The sequence below is a fragment of the Felis catus genome, chromosome A1, assembly GCF_018350175.1.
Source record: "Felis catus isolate Fca126 chromosome A1, F.catus_Fca126_mat1.0, whole genome shotgun sequence".
In the NCBI taxonomy this organism is placed as follows: domain Eukaryota; kingdom Metazoa; phylum Chordata; class Mammalia; order Carnivora; family Felidae; genus Felis; species Felis catus.
In genome coordinates, this window is record NC_058368.1 from 16,491,943 (window position 1) to 16,510,850 (window position 18,908).

The 18,908-nt window shown below is 35.3% G+C and overlaps 1 protein-coding gene across 4 annotated transcripts in view; it reads right to left on the reverse strand.

Moving 5' to 3' along the window:
- Window positions 1–18,908, reverse strand: part of TRPC4 (transient receptor potential cation channel subfamily C member 4) — a 201,077-nt gene that overhangs the window by 110,047 nt on the left and 72,122 nt on the right. The window lies entirely within an intron of this gene.

Below are 18,908 nucleotides of genomic sequence, written 5' to 3' on the forward strand. Positions count from 1 at the left end.
AGCAGAGGTGATGAATATTTATTCATTTGTTCAAGCCTGTGAATTTCAAACAGCACGCTATAGCAACGCTGAACAAAGTTCATAAATCTTTTGCCAGGCTTTTTTTTTTTTTTTTTTGCAGGAGAGAGATGTATTTTTTTTTTCTGCCAGAAGACAAGAGAAAATTAGAAAAACTTTTCAATATAACGACACATTATTCTTTTTTTTTTAATTTTTTTTTAACGTTTATTTAGCTTTGAGAGAGATGCAGACAGAATGAGGGTCTGTTGGGGGCAGAGAGAGAGGGAGACACAGAATCTGAAGCAGGCTCCAGGCTCTAAGCTGTCAGCACAGAGCCTGACGTGGGGCTCGAACTCACGAGCTGTGAGATCATGACCTGAGCCGAAGTTGGAATCTCAAGCGACTGAGCCACCCAGGCGCCCCTAATGACACATTATTCTTATCATATTTGTTTAATCTGAATTATGACATTTTATGAAATCTTAAAATAAGGGGGTTATGGGAACTCTTTACTTGATGAAAGACTTTCTTGCTTCCAAGTTATTTCCTGACTGGCAATCTTTGCTTTCCTTTCCTGGAGGTATGGACTCCCTAAATAATGAAGAAATACACTGAAAAATAGTTAATGATTTGTTTTAAACCCAAGCTTTTCTTGTGCAACAGAAGTCTTTTAGTTCTGCAGTATTTTTTTCTTTGTATATTTGTTTGTTTATCTACTGAATTCGTAAAATCAAGCCTCTGATTATAGGTGGCAGTAGAACTTAAGAAGGCTAGCCTCAGGCTTTCTGTTTTTATCTATCGCTCTATAGTATATTTTCCAGATGGCAACAGGTGCTCCATTGCAAACATCACCATTTTACCAGAAGCAAATGGTTCCCAATGAATCAGGTCACCAGTGTGTTTACGTGCAATTTCCTTTGGGTTTTACTCTAGGAACGGTAGTGACAAAAATAATAGAATAGGCACGATTTAGTCAACATCCATTAGGTGCATTAACCCTCACTATTTATCATTCACATGTTATAGATGTGATTCCTCAGTGAGGAAGACCTACTATATGATCCCAGGTCCACCTGTCTGACATCTCACCCTCTATGTATTACCCTACACCACACCACCTTCCAATTTTTGGTTTAACATTTCTTCCTCTGGGCACAGAGTGATGGAAGGATCTATGAAAATAAATGCTACATAAGGATAAGTTAAACAAGCATGGAAGAAAAAACGATGACTAAAATATGCTGTAAAATATGAAGGAAACCATAGATGGATCAAAAGCAAAACAACTGTGGGGAGAAAAACAAAACTCATGTGAAACTTTAATTATACTACTTTTAAACAGAAGTATACTCTTTATATGAGAATAATTAAACCTGTATGCTTCTAATTTATCTGACCATTTAGAATATCTATTTGTTTTGGGGCGCCTGAGTGGCTCAGTCAGTTAAGCATCTGACTTCAGCTCAGGTCATGATCTCACCGTTCATGAGTTTGAGCCCCACGTGGGGCTCTGTGCTGATCTGTGCTGACAGCTGAGAGCCTGGAGCCTGCTTCGCATTCTGTGTCTCCCTCTCTCTCTGCCCCTCCGCTGCTCATGCTCTCTCTCTCTCTCAAAAATAAATAAACATTAAACAAACTTTAGAATATCTATTTGTTTTATAAGAAACACCATATAAAAATTAACGAGATGTAGTTGTCTATTTAAAAGGTTATTTAAAATGTATGCAATCAGTTGATAAATATAGTACATACTAGTTTTAAAATGTGATTATAAATACAAAGGAACAATACTGTTGAGATAGCATTATATATTAAAGTGGGGTCAATACATACTTCATTACTTTTTAAGTGAACAGTTTTCACCTTAAATATGAAGTTAATTAAAAATTTAACTATATATTGGGGCGCCTGGGTGGCGCAGTCGGTTAAGCGTCTGACTTCAGCCAGGTCACGATCTCACGGTCCGTGAGTTCGAGCCCCGCGTCAGGCTCTGGGCTGATGGCTCGGAGCCTGGAGCCTGTTTCCGATGCTGTGTCTCCCTCTCTCTCTGCCCCTCCCCCGTTCATGCTCTGTTTCTCTCTGTCCCAAAAATAAATAATAAAAAAAAAAGAAACGTTGAAAAAAAAATTTAACTATATATTTATTACAAAGAGAAAAATGTCATTACTCAGAACTGAACAAGAAGTGATCTTTTACTAACCAAAACTTTAAGTTTTTTCTAAGGCAGACACAAGGGAAAACAAAACAATGTAAGTAAATAAGTTCCTATATTAAATGCATATTTTTTATAGTTTTTTAAAAAATATTTATTTTTGAGAGAGAGAGAGACACAGGGCACAAGCAGGGGAGGGGGCAGAGAGAGGGAGACACAGAATCCGAAGCAGGCTCCAGGCTCTGAGGGGTCGGCACAGAGAGCAATGTGGGGCTCAAACTCATGAACAGTGAGATAATGACCTGAGCCTAAGTCGGACGCTTAACCGACTGAGCCACCCAGGAGCCCCTTAAATGTATATTTAAGTGATAGATGCAACTTGAAGTGGGTTCTGAATTCAATGTAATTTCATTCCAGATTTCTCTAGGTTTCAAAAGCTGTCAACGATTTTAACTTATTAACCATAAAATTCAACTTTGAAAAATATTTCAAGAAATTTTGTAAAAAAATAAATATGACCATACTAAAAAGTATTCATATTTCAAAGTTTATTTATTTTTAGAGAGAGAGAATGCGCACAAGTGGGTGAGGGGCAGAAAGAGAGGGGGAGAGAGAGAGACTCCCAGGCAGGCTCCGTGCTGTCAGCATGGGCAGTGCCCAATGTAGGGCTTGAGTCCATCACCATGAGATCATGACCTGAGCTGGACACTTAACTGACTGAGTGACCAGGCACCCCAAAGGCGTTCATATTTTACAAGAAATGTCCTAGTATTAGAGATACAGTAAAATAACTGATAAAATATGTGAAAATATACCAAGAATAAATATTCTGTTGATGAGTTTTAATATTCAGTAAATCATTGTGAAATTTTAGTTTTGTAAATATACGGACATCTTTAATTTTGTCTTTTATAAGGGGATTCATCTTTGAAAATAATTTTTGAGTGAAACTGTTTTATAAGACCACAAATATAATAATAATTTATTGGTCCATAAATAACTTTTTTAAATTATGTCATTTTAATTGTCTTAGAGTTTCCTCTTACTCTAAAATGTATTCTAAATTCAACAATAAATTATATGCTGTCTTTACCATTAATTGCTTGATGCCCAGCTGGTCAGAGAACACTAGACATCGGGGACAGTTTGATCTTAAATGTCCCCACTGTAGGAGTGTGTGGGGCCTCTGACCAGCTGGCCAGGCAGGCACACATCAGTGTTTATACATGTCCCAAAGGAAAGGCTCTGGGCTTCTCTTATTCATTAAGGAAAGTAGTAATAAAACAAAAACACTGTTAAAAAATTGCCTGTTACATGCCTACTTCAATGATTCCATGGTGTTTGAAAATTGGGAGTTTTCTTACCCTATCATCACTTCTACATTTACTAAGTCGTATTCCTCTGTATGTAAAAATATTCCCCTCCTCCTTTTTATTATTGCGTATCACTATGGACCCATGGATTCTTCCATTATTTTTTAACATGTTGTGATGCATTGCAATAATTATTAATTTTGAACTTATTGAGGTATAAGATACATTTATTAAAATGCACAAATGTTAATGTGATGCTTGATATATTTTTGAAATGTGTATGCACCTGTGTAACATAACACAGGTAAAAATCCAGAAAAGTGACTGCACTTCATGAATCTTCCTCTTGTCACCTCCTAGTCATTATATATATGTGTGTGTGTGTGTGTGTGTGTGTGTGTGTGTGTGTGTGTGTATTTATTTATTTATTTATTTTGAGAGACAAAGTGCAAGTGGGGGAGGGGCAGAGAAAGAGGATCCCAATCCCAAGCAGGCTCCCCACTGCCAGAGCAGAGCCTGACGTGGAGCCTGAACCCACAAACCATGAGACCAACGGCGAGATTATGACCTGACCTGAAACCAAGAGTCAGATGCTTATCTGACTGAGCCACCCAGGTGCCCCCATTACATTTTGTGATCACAAATCTAACTGCTATCACTATAGATTACTTGTACATACTTTTCACTTTATATAAATGAATCATAAAGTATGTACTGTTTACATCTAGCTTTCTTTGTGCAACATCAGCTCTTTGAAATACATCAATATTGTTAGTAATCATTTTTGTAATTTCAAGTCTGCATAATGTTTTCATTTATGAAGATAGGACAATTTATTTAACATTCTCTTCTTGATAACATTTGTGTGATTTCCAGTTTCTATTTGTGGCCAGGAATATTGCTCCTATGCACATTTTTTGTCCGTGTCTGCTAATACATATCTAGGAATGTAATTTCTGGGTCAAATACTTTTCTTAAGCTGTTATAGCAATTTTCCTATCACAAATTATACCGGGTATTGCCAATTATCCACCTATAAGTCTATATATCTCCCTATTTGTTTATGCCATTCCTTATGTCAAGAAATCATTTTGAATTCTTTTATTTATTATTTATTATCAAGGATGGGTGTTGAATTTTCCTAAGGCCTTTTCCACCTCTATGGAGATGATTATATAATTGTTCCCCTTACTCCTAAAAATATGGTAAATTAAATGAATGGATTTCTTTACATTGAAACATTCTGCTTTCCGGAAATAAATCCCATTTGGTCAAATGTGTAATATTTTTAGTAAGACTAAAATTTTTATTTACATTTTTTGTGTCTATGTTCAGAAGTGAGATTGATTTATAATCTTTACTATGCTGTCTGCAACAAATTTCTGTTTGAATACTGTGCTTGCTTCATAAAAAGCATATGAGTTCTGTCTTCCTTTGGGAGACAGGGAGATGTGCCACTCAGACCTTTCTTCGAGAGGATTTACTGCCTGCCCATAAAAAGTGTGGTCCGGGGGCGCCTGGGTGGCGCAGTCGACTTCAGCCAGGTCACGATCTCGCGGTTCATGAGTTGGAGCCCCGCGTCGGGCTCTGGGCTGATGGCTCAGAGCCTGGAGCCTGTTTCCGATTCTGTGTCTCCCTCTCTCTCTGCCCCTCCCCCGTTCATGCTCTGTCTCTCTCTGTCCCAAAAATAGATAAACGTTGAAAAAAAAAAAGTGTGGTCCGTTAACAGGCCCCAGCTCCCCTCAGTTCGGAGCCCAGGTCCTCCTCAGTTTCGGAGCCCAGGACAATGACTGCACAAGTAAGCTAGACAAGAGCCGAGCTCTTTCCACACAACCTGGGAGACCTCGAGTAGATAAGTTTCCTCTGAGCTCCCCTTTACACTGGCAGGGATTTTTGTCAGTTCTGTATCATGGTCTAATAGCTTCCCTTTCTCAATCCTGCTTCCTCCCCTTTTACTTTCAGAATGTCATTTTCCAATAAATCTTTTGCAATCATCTAATTTTATCTGCTTCTTGAAGAATCCAAAATGTGATTGACCCGTTTTCCACACCGTGGGGGAAAAATAAGTAGCACTGAAATCATCTGATATTTGAACGTTCAAAACTGTCCTGTGAAACCCATCAAGAATGCTCTTCTTGTATGGGATAGTTATTCGATAACATTTCCTATTTATTGCATACCAATTAGCTTGGCTTTTCTATCAATAACAGGGTCAGTTTGTATAAACTGTATTTTCCTGGGAAGTTATTCAGTTCATCTGAGTTCTTTTGGAAAAGACAGCTATACAAATGCAAGAATTTAGGAAATGCTAGGCTCACAGTGTCCTTCCTGAGGAATCTACTATGGGATGAGATGATGGGGTACATAGAAAAGGATGAACAGTGGGCATTAAATGTATGTAACAGTTCATCAAAGGTCAATACAAAGTTAGGAAAATGTACATTTTTAAATGTTCTTAAAAGGAAAAAAAAAACCGAGAGAGACTGATGGAGAGAAAGGAAGGTATGGAGCAAAAGGGTTTATGCTTAACCAGCTAATAGACCAGAAGCCTTAGTGAAGCAAAAGAGGGACACAAAGGTTTTATGAAAGGTATTAATATAAAATACAAACTATACTAAATAACAAGAAAATACAGGTTTTGATGACCTTCAAGTCTTCCCCTCCACTATGGCAAAGATACATTTTCCAAAATATTAATCTCTCGGACAATTCCCTTTCTTAAAATGTCACCATGGCTTATAACTACTGGGATTCAATAATTCACTCATACATCAATCAACAAATATTTATTGACTGTGTTGTCTGGCGCTGTATTAGGCTCTGAGAAATTAGGAAACGAAGCTGAAACAGTCCACACCCTCAAAAAGATGACTGTTATACTTGCCACATTGCCATGTCTCTCAACAAACTGAAAAATGTTTACTAATTCATTATAAATCCACCACCATAATAGCTAACATGTGGAATACTCAGAATAATAAGAAACAAGTGTTCGCGACATCACTTCAGATACAAGTTTTCATTGTTCTGAAAATTTTCTTTTTTTAAACTTTTTAAAAATGTTTTTATTTTTGACACAGAGAGAGAGAGAGAGAGAGAGAGAGAGAGAGAGAGAGAGAGAGAGACAGAGCATGAGTGGGGGAGGGGCAGAGAGAGAGGGAGACACAGAATCCAAAGCAGGCTCCAGGCTCTGAGCTGTCAGCACGGAGCCCGATGTGGGGCTCAAACTCACGAACCATGAGATCATGACCTGATCTGATGACCTGAGCCGAAGTCGGTCGCTTAACCGATTGAGCCAACAGGTGCCCCTAATCCGAAAATTTTCCAAGTATTTGCCAAAATCTCAGGGTAGTGTTTCTGTCTTACATTCTCTATAATGGACCAGTAGAGTTAGAATAAACTATTAACTGTGAAAATATGCTATAAACATAAGAATTATTTGGTAACTTTCACTCAGTATTAACAAGAATTTAGTGTTCTGCAACATTTTACATTCCTTAACAAGTAGCAAATACACTGGGAGCTGAAAAATGTAGAATAAGTAGTTCTTTTAGAAATGTTAGAATATTTGGGCTACTATTCTTTTTTTCTAACTTAGCAAAATGCCTGACAGTATGTGCTCTATGCCATGATACCGTTTGCAAAGGGTGATGTCATAGAATCAGATGTCTGAGCTTTCCATTGAGCAAATGAATCAAGTGCAGATGGCAAAGGAACCGACCACAGAAGGTGAGAAACAATGGGAGGTAAAAGAGGCCCTTCAGTGTTTTGCTCTTGCAGCTTGGACATTGATCAGTTGGTTCAACTTTGCTGTGTATTAAATACTCAGAAATTTTAAAAAGTCTAAAATATAAGGCATTGGATCTCAGAAACCCTTAGAAAATCCAGAAAATGGGCTGGCTCCCTCTTTTCCATGCTTCACTTTCAAACCAATCTATGTGGTTCTGACCTCTCTCCTTTGCTTTATACATTATCTTCAAGATGCAACTCTTCCTCTTCCCTCTTGGGCTTCTAATGTTGCAAGTGAAGAGCGTACTTCCCAACATTAAAATAAATAAGTAGGTCACTGTAGGTGCTTGGTAGCTACTACTTAAAAATGATTTTGATAGAAACATAGTTAAAAACTTTTTTTTACTTTTCCATTTGGCATAGTTAAGGACAGATGTGCATATCATGAGCATAATACTGTAGATGAAAAATCACACTATGCTTGACTTACTTTGGCTAAAGTAAAATCTATAGACATAAAAGCGTTACACCCAGGCAAACATATATGCATAAAAATTTATACTCAGATCACTAATAAACAAACAATACATAACAGAAAAATTAAAGTTTTTCAAATGTTTGTTTTTGAGAGAGAGAGAGAGAGAGAATGAGCAGGGGAGGAGTAGAGAAAGGGGTACAGAGGAACTGAAGGAGGCTCTGTGCTGACAGCAGACAGCCCGGTGAGGGTCTCAAACTCAATGAACCGCGAGATCATGACTGTTGGACACTTAAACAACTGAGCCACCCAGGCACCCACCATTTTTTAAAATATAAATTCAAGTGACTTAATGGCATATTTGACCCAGTAATCTACAACTATAAGTAGAACAGGCAATTAAAAGAGGCTCCTGAAACCAAGTAAATTTTTTTTTTATATTGCATAGCTGTAAGATTGCTCTGGCCTTTCTTCTGTTTAAGCTTTATGAATGAATATTTGTTCAATGCTTTTTGGTCATCCTTACCATACCATTAGCTACATTATTTACTGAATCATTTATGGCACATAAAATTAAAAGTGACAAATAACATAAGGAACCTATTAACTCATAAATGGATTGCTTTTCTCAAATTTATCCAAATTCTTCACCTTGAAGTGATTCAGCACCAGTCAAAAGCATATAGTTTAAAATCTAGAGTGTGATATTCTACCCAAATATAGATATGTCTCTTTGTCACTAAAATAGATACTTTTGAACTATTAATACTGACATATACATTTCTAGGAGGGAAATTTATCCTAGAGTAACATCCATTCCAATTTAAGAGTATTTATTCCCTTAAATTAAGCATTATTAAAGTGGGTTGCATAAATTGAGTAAAAGAAATTTACTTATATAATATTATTTGGTGTATCCTAAATTACTAAGACTAAATATATCCACGTTCTAAATTGTATATATGCTTAATTAGTTAATTATCTTGTGAATGTTTCTTAATATCTCTGCTATATGAAAAAGAATATCCCCTGTAACATGAAATTTCTATGATTCAATCAATTTTTAAGAATTCCAGTTGATGGCACTTTAATAGAAAATGTATGAGGCCTTTTTAAAAGCGCTTCAATAAAAACTTGTTGAATTCTTTAGTTTAATCTTCCTTTGGAATCAATATTTTTTATCTAATGTGTCAAAACCTACAATTTTTAAAACTCAAGATTATGAATATTAAATTTATCTTTTTCATTTGCTCAGTCTAACTCAAATCAACATAAGGGAGTTTCAACTTAGAGTTATGTTTAAAAATTCATTTAATGTCAATTATTTAGAATTTGAAATTTTCACACACACATACACACACACACACACACACAAACCAAGTAGTTGTCAAATGAATGAATAAATGAATGAATGAAGAGATGGATGGATGAACAAATGAATGGTTAGGTTACAATCTTATCTAAACAAAGTCAACTTTATTGTAGGCCCATATTGCTGCCTGGAAAGACTAAACAGAATTCAAAATTCTGTGCAGAAAAAATAACTCCCTTCGCTCCTGGTCTCAGCACAGGACCAAATAATGATTTATCGGTATGTTCACAGCTGATCGATAAAGAGCAAAGATTCTTGTGCTTTCCACTACTTCTGAGCAGCTGAAAATTTAAAGACATTAATAGTTTGATCTGACATCTAAAGAAACCTTAATCCATAAAATAGTTATAAAAAACAGCTTAAAAGGAATCAGGCACTATTATATACATATGGTTCTAAATCAAAGTTTCTTAAATTTTCGTGTACCACAGAGTCTTTTGAAAATATGGAGCATCCTGTGGATGCTTATTCAGAAAGAATACTTCTAAACATAAATGCATAATATTATACAGTAAAAAGTATTTAAATATATTTAAAATCTATTTAAAGACTAATATGTGATGTAGTAACATATTCTTTTCTATTAATGCGCTATATACAAAGACCTATTGGCAGGTAATTAGACTAATTTTGAAATAATGATCAGCATGTAAATACATCAAGTATATGTTAAAATGGTAATATGAGTGGAAAATATCTATGATTTCTACTATTGACAAAGACACAAGAATTTCTAGCAAAACTAACTTTTTGGCCTATGTTCATGATCGAAGGAAATTATATATTCTACTTAGAAGTTAGTAAAAATAAAGATGGATTTTTTTCTCTCCCCGTTCACAGATATCCTTGAGTTTTATCTATTGCATCTTTAAGTTAAGAAGCTCTTCAAGTCTGACTTAATTAGAATTGGAAAGCTCAAATGAGAATTTTAACTGGAAAGCACTAACCAGAGAGTTGTTTTTATGGAAAGGTAATTAGAGAATTTGAAGGACTTGTTGGAAAGAAAAGAAAGAAAGCATTATTTTTGAAATAAAAAAGTTACACTTTTCATCTCAATTTCAAGATAGAATGTTATATGGTTACAAATGTCCTATAATGTCAAGTGGAACAAATAGGTCACGACACACACACATGCATGTGCACACACATACATACACACAAAGATGTTTACTTCATGAAGGAAAATCCTGGTGATTTGAGGAGAAATCCAGAAGACTTAACATGTAAGTAAATGATATTTAAGGGGAAAAGAGGGAACAGATAGAGAAAAAAAATGACCAAAAATGAGCACAAATATCAAGGGAAATTTTCCTATTCTAAGGAAATGTTGAGTCTGGACACTGAGAGGGCTCATCAGGTCTTTGGCTGAAACAATGAAAACAATGACATACAATTAGACACATCCTGCTGATATCTGAGACTTCCAAGTTTTTTTTTTTAAGAGAAAGAATGTAAAATGATCGGTCTATAAAAATGAGTAGTTGACAACGGAGATTCAACTAATATCAAACTTCTTATCTTTTCTTATTAAAATCTGCAAGGGGCTCCTGGGTTGCTCTGTCCGTTAAGTGACCAACTTCAGCTCAGGTCATGATCTCACAGTTTGTGAGTTCGAGCCCAGCACCGGACTCTGTGCTGACAGCTCAGAGCCTGGAGCCTGCTTCACATTCTGTGTCTCCTCCTCTCTCTGCCCTTCAACTTGTTCTCTCTCTCTCTCTCTCTCTCTCTCTCTCTCTCTCTGTCTCTCTCAAAAATGACTACACATTAAAAAAATAAAATCTACCAGACATATCATTGTATCTATTACATAATTTTTAGTAAAAGATTGTGATTCAAGAACACCGCATCTAGCCAAGTTATCATCACTCTCCTGTTTGGATAAAAGACGCATGTTGTTATACTAGAATTCAGAAGGTACATCACTCATATATCTTATAGGAGCAACTTTTCCAGAAAGTATTGTAAGCAAATATTAAGTGATTCACCTCCAGTAGGTAGGAAGAAATAGTTTGAGCAATGAGTCTTGCAATACTGGAGTTAATTCAAATGTCTATTTGTATGGTGCCTGGGGTTTGGTAATATAGTTAATAAGTAAGATACTTGAAGCAGAAGAGACAGAAAGAGACTATCCAAAAACAGTTTGGAATTTAGTTTTAAACTATTTCATTGTAACCCAGGAATTGGTGGGTAGGATTTGAGGTTGGAGAATAAAAAACAAAATAGCAATTTATTTTCCTTAGTCTCCTATAAACAACATAGGTCTTCCTTAATTTAGTTTATGTGTGTGTGGGACTCTTTTAATAAGGTGCAACTGGCCTGTTCATAATATCATATTAATATTATTATCATGAATAATAATAGTATTAGTTTTGCCTTCCTATTATTTTATACTTGTTTATTTTCTTGGTTTCAGTTCTTTTATTTTTTGAAAAAATTCTAATGTTATTTAATTAATTAATTAATTTTAAGTAGGCTCTACTCCTATCGTGGTGCTTGAACTCACAGCCTTGAGATCAAGAGTTGCATGCTCTACCAACTCAGCCAGCCAGGAACCTCTACTTTTGTATTTTAAATAAGAAATAAATACACCAAGAATTTAGGGGTTAACAAAGTAAGAAATCCTCTTCCAAAAAAAAATCCCCAAAGTCAAAAGGAAAATGAAGATACAGTTAACAATTCTCTAGAAAGGAGACAACCACAATAATTATTAGCAAGTTGAATCCAACAGGTTATGAAAAGAATAAAACCGTGTAAAAATAGTGTTTATTTCAGGAATGTAAATACTTTTGATTATCATTATATTTTTCACTATAATTCATTACTCTGTGTGTGTGTGTGTGTGTGTGTGTGTGTGTGTGTGTGTGTGTATAATTGCATCGACTCTGGAATCAGAGTGCCTGGGTTTACAAAGAGGTTTTACCTTGCACTAGCTATGTGGCCTTGGCCAAGTTACTGCACCTCTCTGTGCTTCACTTTTTTATCTGTCTAATGGGCCAATAAAGTATCTACTGTAGCACTGTTATGAGAGATTGCAGGTTTTTGTGGTAAAGCATTTAGAACAGTGCATGGCCCTTGGCGGGAGCTTAATATGCATCTACCACTGTTCCTAACTATGATAAAAAATATTTACCAAAAACCAAGAGAGAACTTCCTGATAAAGAGTGAAAGTTTTATTAAAGGTCTATTAAAATTAAAAATAAATGAAATGTTTATTTTACCATTATTAGTCAACATTTTGGAGTTTCTACCTAATGCAATAAGATTAGGAAATACAATATTAGTAAAAATACTAAAACACAAATTTATCTCCATTTGGAATATTACATGATCATATATTTTGAAAAACTAAGAGACTCTAAGAAGCATTAATAGCTTAATACAAGATTCACATACAAAAATCCGTATTTTCTCTATATTAGCAATGTAAGTTATAAACAGAACTGATTACATGAAGAATGAAAAAGTGGTCATTATTAAAGAGATACAATATACAAAATTTATGAACAAAAACTGAATAAAAATTAATAAAACTTATAAGAAGAAATAATTAAATGGTATAGAGCACAAAATAAGATCCAAAATATAGGGAAATATTATGTTTCTGGATAGATAGACCTAATATGTTAATTAGGACAATTGTCTCAAAAAGAATACATACATTTAATGGCATTTCACTTAGGATATTTTTTATTTGTGCTATTTTATATATAACTTGATAAAATTATTTTATTATTTAATATGGAAGAATATGTATCCAATAATTACAATACTTATGAATTGGAGATTATGATACAAGAATATAGCAAGAAATATAAATTAGTTGAATAGAATTTTGAACAAAATTACTTCTTACTATGTATAGGAACTTCATCTGTGAAAAAGTAGAATTTCTATTCAGCTGGAAAAAGTTGTTCATATATTACATGGCACTGTAACAATTCTCTAACCAAATAAACAAAATTGTTCCCTATCCCATTTCATAACAATAAATTTCAGATGGAGTAAATATTTAAATGTAAAAAGAAAAAATGACACATTAAAAAAATATAGTTGTATAGCCCCAGGGTTGGGGAGAACTCTTGAAGCAAGATTGGAAACAGAGTATACATTTTATTACACATTTTTAAGTGTATTTATTTATTTTAAGAGAGAGACAGAGAGAGTGAGCGGGGGGGGGGGGGGGGTGGGGGTGGGGGAACAGAGAGAGAGAATCCCAAGCAGGCTTTGCACTGTCAGCATGGAGCCCAATGTGGGGCCTGAAATCACAAACCGTGAGATCATGTCCTGAGCCAAAACCAAGAGTAGGATGCTTAACCGACTAAGCCACCCAGGAGCCTGTTATTACACAATTCTTAAGTAGAATGGCCAAAGATACCATAAATAAAGTCATAAAATAAACTACGGTAAAACAAATTTGCTACATATGAAGCATATTTAATCTTCATATTATACAAAGAGAATCTATAAATTGAAAATAAGGTTACAAACAACCCAATGAACAAATGTACATTATAAACAAGTATTTCACAGAAGAAAATCAAAAGGTCAGAAACACTGGACAATTGTTCTCATTAACAGTCCAGGAAAGGCAAATTAAAACAATAATGAAGTACTTTTTCGTGCATCATACTGCCAAATTTAAGGAACTGTGGCTACAGGCTCCCTCATTCATTGAAAGCTAGAAGAATATGAACGCTAACAGCCTTGCTGGAAAGTATCTGGTGTTTACATAAATTCTGAGAACCACAGTCTCACTTGGAGGGACCTTTCCTACAGAGAAAGAATTACCATGAGAGTATTTCTTTATATTTATTTCATCATTGTTTGTCATTAACCGAACGTTTTCCAAACGAGAACAGGTTGAACAAATTGTGGCATATCCCTATATGAAATATTACAATACCTTGGACATCTGAACTAGAATTAATACTCTATGTACTAATTGTGGAGCGATTGCCCTGAGGTTTCATTTTGTCCTGTTGGAGAGCTGCAGCATAGTTATTTACATAAAGCCTCCTTATTTAGGTTCTTTAAACGTTAGTTGAGAATCTACTCTATATCAGACACTGTCCTTGGTATCACCTACTTGTATCTTAACTACTTTTTGATAAACAAAGATATCTGTAGTTAGACCCAACTTTGTGTATTAAAATCTACTTTAAACTCCACCCTCGCATGCAGCCTATGATCTAATCATTCCAATGTCACCTATGATCTAATCATTCCAACGTCGAATGTTCCATTTGTGGTTTTCTTCTTGGTTCCTATTCCCTCCCACTTACCAAATTCTGCCAAACATTCAAAACCCAACTTAGGTCTCATCATGTCTTTGATGCCCTTTTGCAAAACTGAACTGTCTTTAACCTGCCATTTTCTCTTTGCTTGGAGGTGGGGTAAAGGGAAGGTATTACAATTAATTTTTTACAAGAAGAGGGAAAGAGCCATTTTCAAAAAATGAGTTTGTAAGAAAAGTAAGGAAGGGGTGCATATTACACCATTTCCGATTCTCTCATCTCCTTGAAGGGCTTGAAACTACTTGCAACTTTACCTGAGCTCGGTTAGTGATATGTCCAGTATAAATAATGCAATATCAATAACTATCTTTACTTTTTTAGAGTTAATATTCATTTTACATTTTATTGGCTATATATTTTTACTATGGGCCTATTTAAAGTATACCTTAAATTAAAAATACCAGCAAATAGATATAGTTTGTATTGATTTGAGTAAGGGCATGAAGCACACAGTAAATATAATTCTACAATAACTTGGATGACAGATTTATTTAGAACCATGATACATACTTGGACCAAATTAACAAGGATATGGCAAAAATCATTTAGCTCATTGACACTATTAATAAAAATATGCTTGGAGTCTGATTATAGTGAGACAGGCAATAACTAACATGTATATAACTAACGAGCAATAACTTATCATGTGCCTTATCCTGGGCTAGAAGCTTTTCATACCTCATCTTAGTCGTTTTTGGAAGTGGCTGTTATTATTATCCACTTTTTACAAAAAAGGACAACAGGACTTCAAGACATTAAATAGATTGCTCATGGTCACAAGGAAACCCAGGCAGCTTGACTCCAAGTTCTAAATTTGTAATCGATAGATTATCTGTCTGGTATGTAAGGCAGCTGTGAGATTCTGAAAATTGCTTAGGCATCAAGAGTAAGAAGATGTGCATTAAATCCAGCCTCAACCAGTTTTAGTTGTGTGCAAATGACAAAGTGGGCTAACTTCTCTGCTTTCCCTTTTCCCATGTTGAAATGTGGACATTTATTCAAGATATTTCTCATCTACAATAAGAACCGGAGACATATATATCAAAGCGTTTTCAAAGTTAACTCTCAGAGGATTGTGGTGCAGATGAAAAGTGAAAGCACCTTGAAATCTATAAATCAAGGAATAACAGGAAGGGACCAGTGTTATGTGACAAGCCTAAGACTGTTCGGAGAAAGAGCAGATAACAGTCTTGTTCGGTTTTGCCACCTACATTTGCTTCTCCGCACATAAAAGCAGTCCCAATTATGGTGCTTGATTCATCAGAAAGGTAAAGTAGTCCTTTCCTAGCGGGACGGTTTTGCATGTGTGGACATCAAAGTTTAGTACATGCACTTTCTGTTACTGTAAACTTAAGCCGGGTATCTCCTAAGATGGCATGTGATCCCTTTTGTGCACTGCTACAGATAAATCGTAAATAACTAATTAGTGTTATATGCCTCTTCGATGAGAAACTGGAAAATCTGCTTCAACTCCTAAGGAGCCATCAAACAAATGGCAAGTGTAAATCACCACCACCTTGGGCTAGGTTTAATCGCTAGAGTAAGTAGGGAGTTATCATTACTAACTTCTAGATAGTTTAGTTCATAAAAATCTTTTTTTTTTTAATTTTCACATAGTGAGACAGTCATATATTTCCTTCTCCTTTGCTTGCTAAGGCAGTATGGGTTTTTCTAATACATTGGTGAAGATTTTTGCATTTATAATGTTTTTGATGGGACGTAATATTCCTTTCTCATGCTGCCTTCTTCTGGTTTTGATGCCAAAATTATAGGAGTCTCATAGAATTAGAAATGTTTTTGAAAGATTGGAATAAGATGATATTCTTTGAGTGGTAGAACTCACCTGTTTTCTTGCATCATTCTTTCTTAAATATATTAACCTTTTTTTGTCTATCATATTAACTTCAAATATGTTTCCAAGTTTCAGTTTCTGTGTGAATTTTTACTATAAAAATTGTTAACTGTTAGTTTCGTATCGCTAATCAAATCTAGAATTTCAGTGTAGCCCAAGTACTAATTCATCCAAATAGGTCACCAATCTATGAGAATATATACATGCACACTGGGGTTTGTAAAGGCTACCTGTCTGCTTTACTTGAAAGCTCAGAAAATCTTGTCCACATGCAAACTCCTAGCCCTCATAAGAGATTTAATACTCACACTATATTTTAAATTAATTGCAATATTACTCATTTCGTCCATGTGGAATTCAGTTGTTATTTTATGTGTGTTTATCCCTTGATAGATTTTAAGTCTATTAAATATCACTGTGATGACTGTACAGGATTTTAATTAAAAATACACTGTTATTTACTTTATTGCATCCCTTTTGAATACATGAAAGAATGAGGGATTAAATACGAATATCGGTCTTCTTTGGTTCTGCTTTTGCTAAACATCGCTTAATTGCTTTCCAAAAGGATTCAGTTTCAGCAAAAATAAAAAGTGCTTGTCTCACTAGTATCAATGGAGTATAAAATATAGAAGACTACATAACTGCCTTACTGTCCTTTGCTGATTTATCATTTAGTATTTAAATTATTTTTATTGATTTTGATCACATTTTGTAAGTTCCACTTTTCTATATATTTTTTATTTTATGGTTTTATTCAAAATACACCAAGGAATACATACTATTAAATTATTACAGAGATAACTGTGAAATAAAACAAATCTTTCAGAGGTTACAAATCACACCAAGGTTAGTCTTCATTTTTTCTGTTTTATATTTTTCTTCCTTAGTTTTGTTTAAAGTGTGCTGCACATGAATGTCAAGTCCTGTGATTTTAGGTTCCAATGAAAGCTCCGTGGAGTAAAATATGTCTTAGTTTCTGTTAAATTTAAACAAACATTATCAAGCTTGCCTGTAATTGTCAAGTGGCCTGGGGCTCTTAGGACCATGGGGAATATAGCAGTAGATGATGCCCTCCAGGTTGGATGGGGCATGGTGACAGTTATGTAGGACCAAACGACTTGAATCTTCATATCTTAATCCACTTTGACTGATGCATATTAAATACAGGGAAAGCGAGGGGCGCCAGGGTGGCTCAGTCGGTTGGGTGTCTGACTTCAGCTCAGATGCCTCGGGCTCAAGTCTGATCTCACAGTTCGTGGGTTCAAGCTCCACCACCGGCTCTGTGCTGCCAGCTCAGAGCCTGGAACCCGCTTCAGATTCTGTGTCTCCTTCTCTCTCTGACTCTCCCCCACTCACACTCTGTCTCACTCTCTCTCTCTCTCAAAAATAAATAAACATTAAAAAAAAAAGTTAAATAGAAGGAAAGTGGAAGTACAGGAGTAAGGTCTCACCAATCTAATATGGCAATATACCATTGTACGCTATTAATACTTAAATTTGTTTGAAGAATTTATGCTACAAGCAGAACATTCACTCTCAGAGGCTCTTCTCAGTCACAGCACCTATTAAACAGGAAAGATCATAAAAAATGCCACACAGGCCTTTTTTTGGCAAGTGAGCCATGAGCAGAATTACGTGGATCATGTGTCTTGGTGAAAAACCATGCTGGTCCAAAATGCCAGAAAGGCAACCAAAATGGTTCCCGTAAATGAGGAGAAGCAAAGTGGACACGGAGCCAACAGCTGAAGCTAAGAAGACATGAGAGGCTGGAAGTTAGCAGGGCCTTGCAGGGTCCTAGGTCTGAATGCCTGGCAGTTGCGATTGGTTACAACTGGGCGTGTGGCTGGACGCATTGCCTTAAAAGGGGCAGAGGAGATAAGGCTGAGGAGCCAGGTGCCCTTGGCTCCTGCACCATCAGTGTGATGGCCTCCAGCACGTCACCAGCTTCACTTTTAGAGTTAAGCCTTTTGACTCACAGGATCCTGTGACCTTAACACGAAGGTGCTTTGACAGAGTTGGTATGATTTACAGTGTAAGGAGGAGAAAATAAGCTTTACTTCTATAATATTTAAAAATTAAGATAAAGATAATTACTACAATTGTTTTAATTTTTCAGTTAATAATGGGAAGTTAAATTGAAGAATACTAAATGCAATTTTAGATTTAATTTATGAATACTAAAAGAATTGGCCTATCGAGTGGGTGTAAGGTTCCTAAATTTTATGTCCCTTTCATTGATTTTTAGAATAGCAAAATTGAATACTCCCAAGAAACAACTCTATATTTATACCCAACCTGCCCATATATTTAATAATTTCCTTCCATTGGCTGCCTTTTGTTGTGGTGGTGTGCACAAGTATTATGATCTTTGAGACAAGCATTGACTTTTTCCTGTTACAATAGCTATACATCCTTATTGCTTAAAGATTTTTAAAATGTCGAAAGTACTTATTTCAAAAGTACAAAAGAAGTACTTTGTCAAAAAGTACAAAGAAATACTTTTTTGTCAAAAGTACAAAAGAAGAAAACAAAAACGCACCCTAAATCACACTGACCAGAGATATATGTTGTCCATATATATACATATACATATATGTGTGTGTGTGTGCGCGCGCGTGTGTGTATGCACATACACATACACAGATATATATAGGAAAGAAAATATATATATTATGGAATATATGCATTCCAGAAAATTGGAAGTTGTCTCTCTCTCTC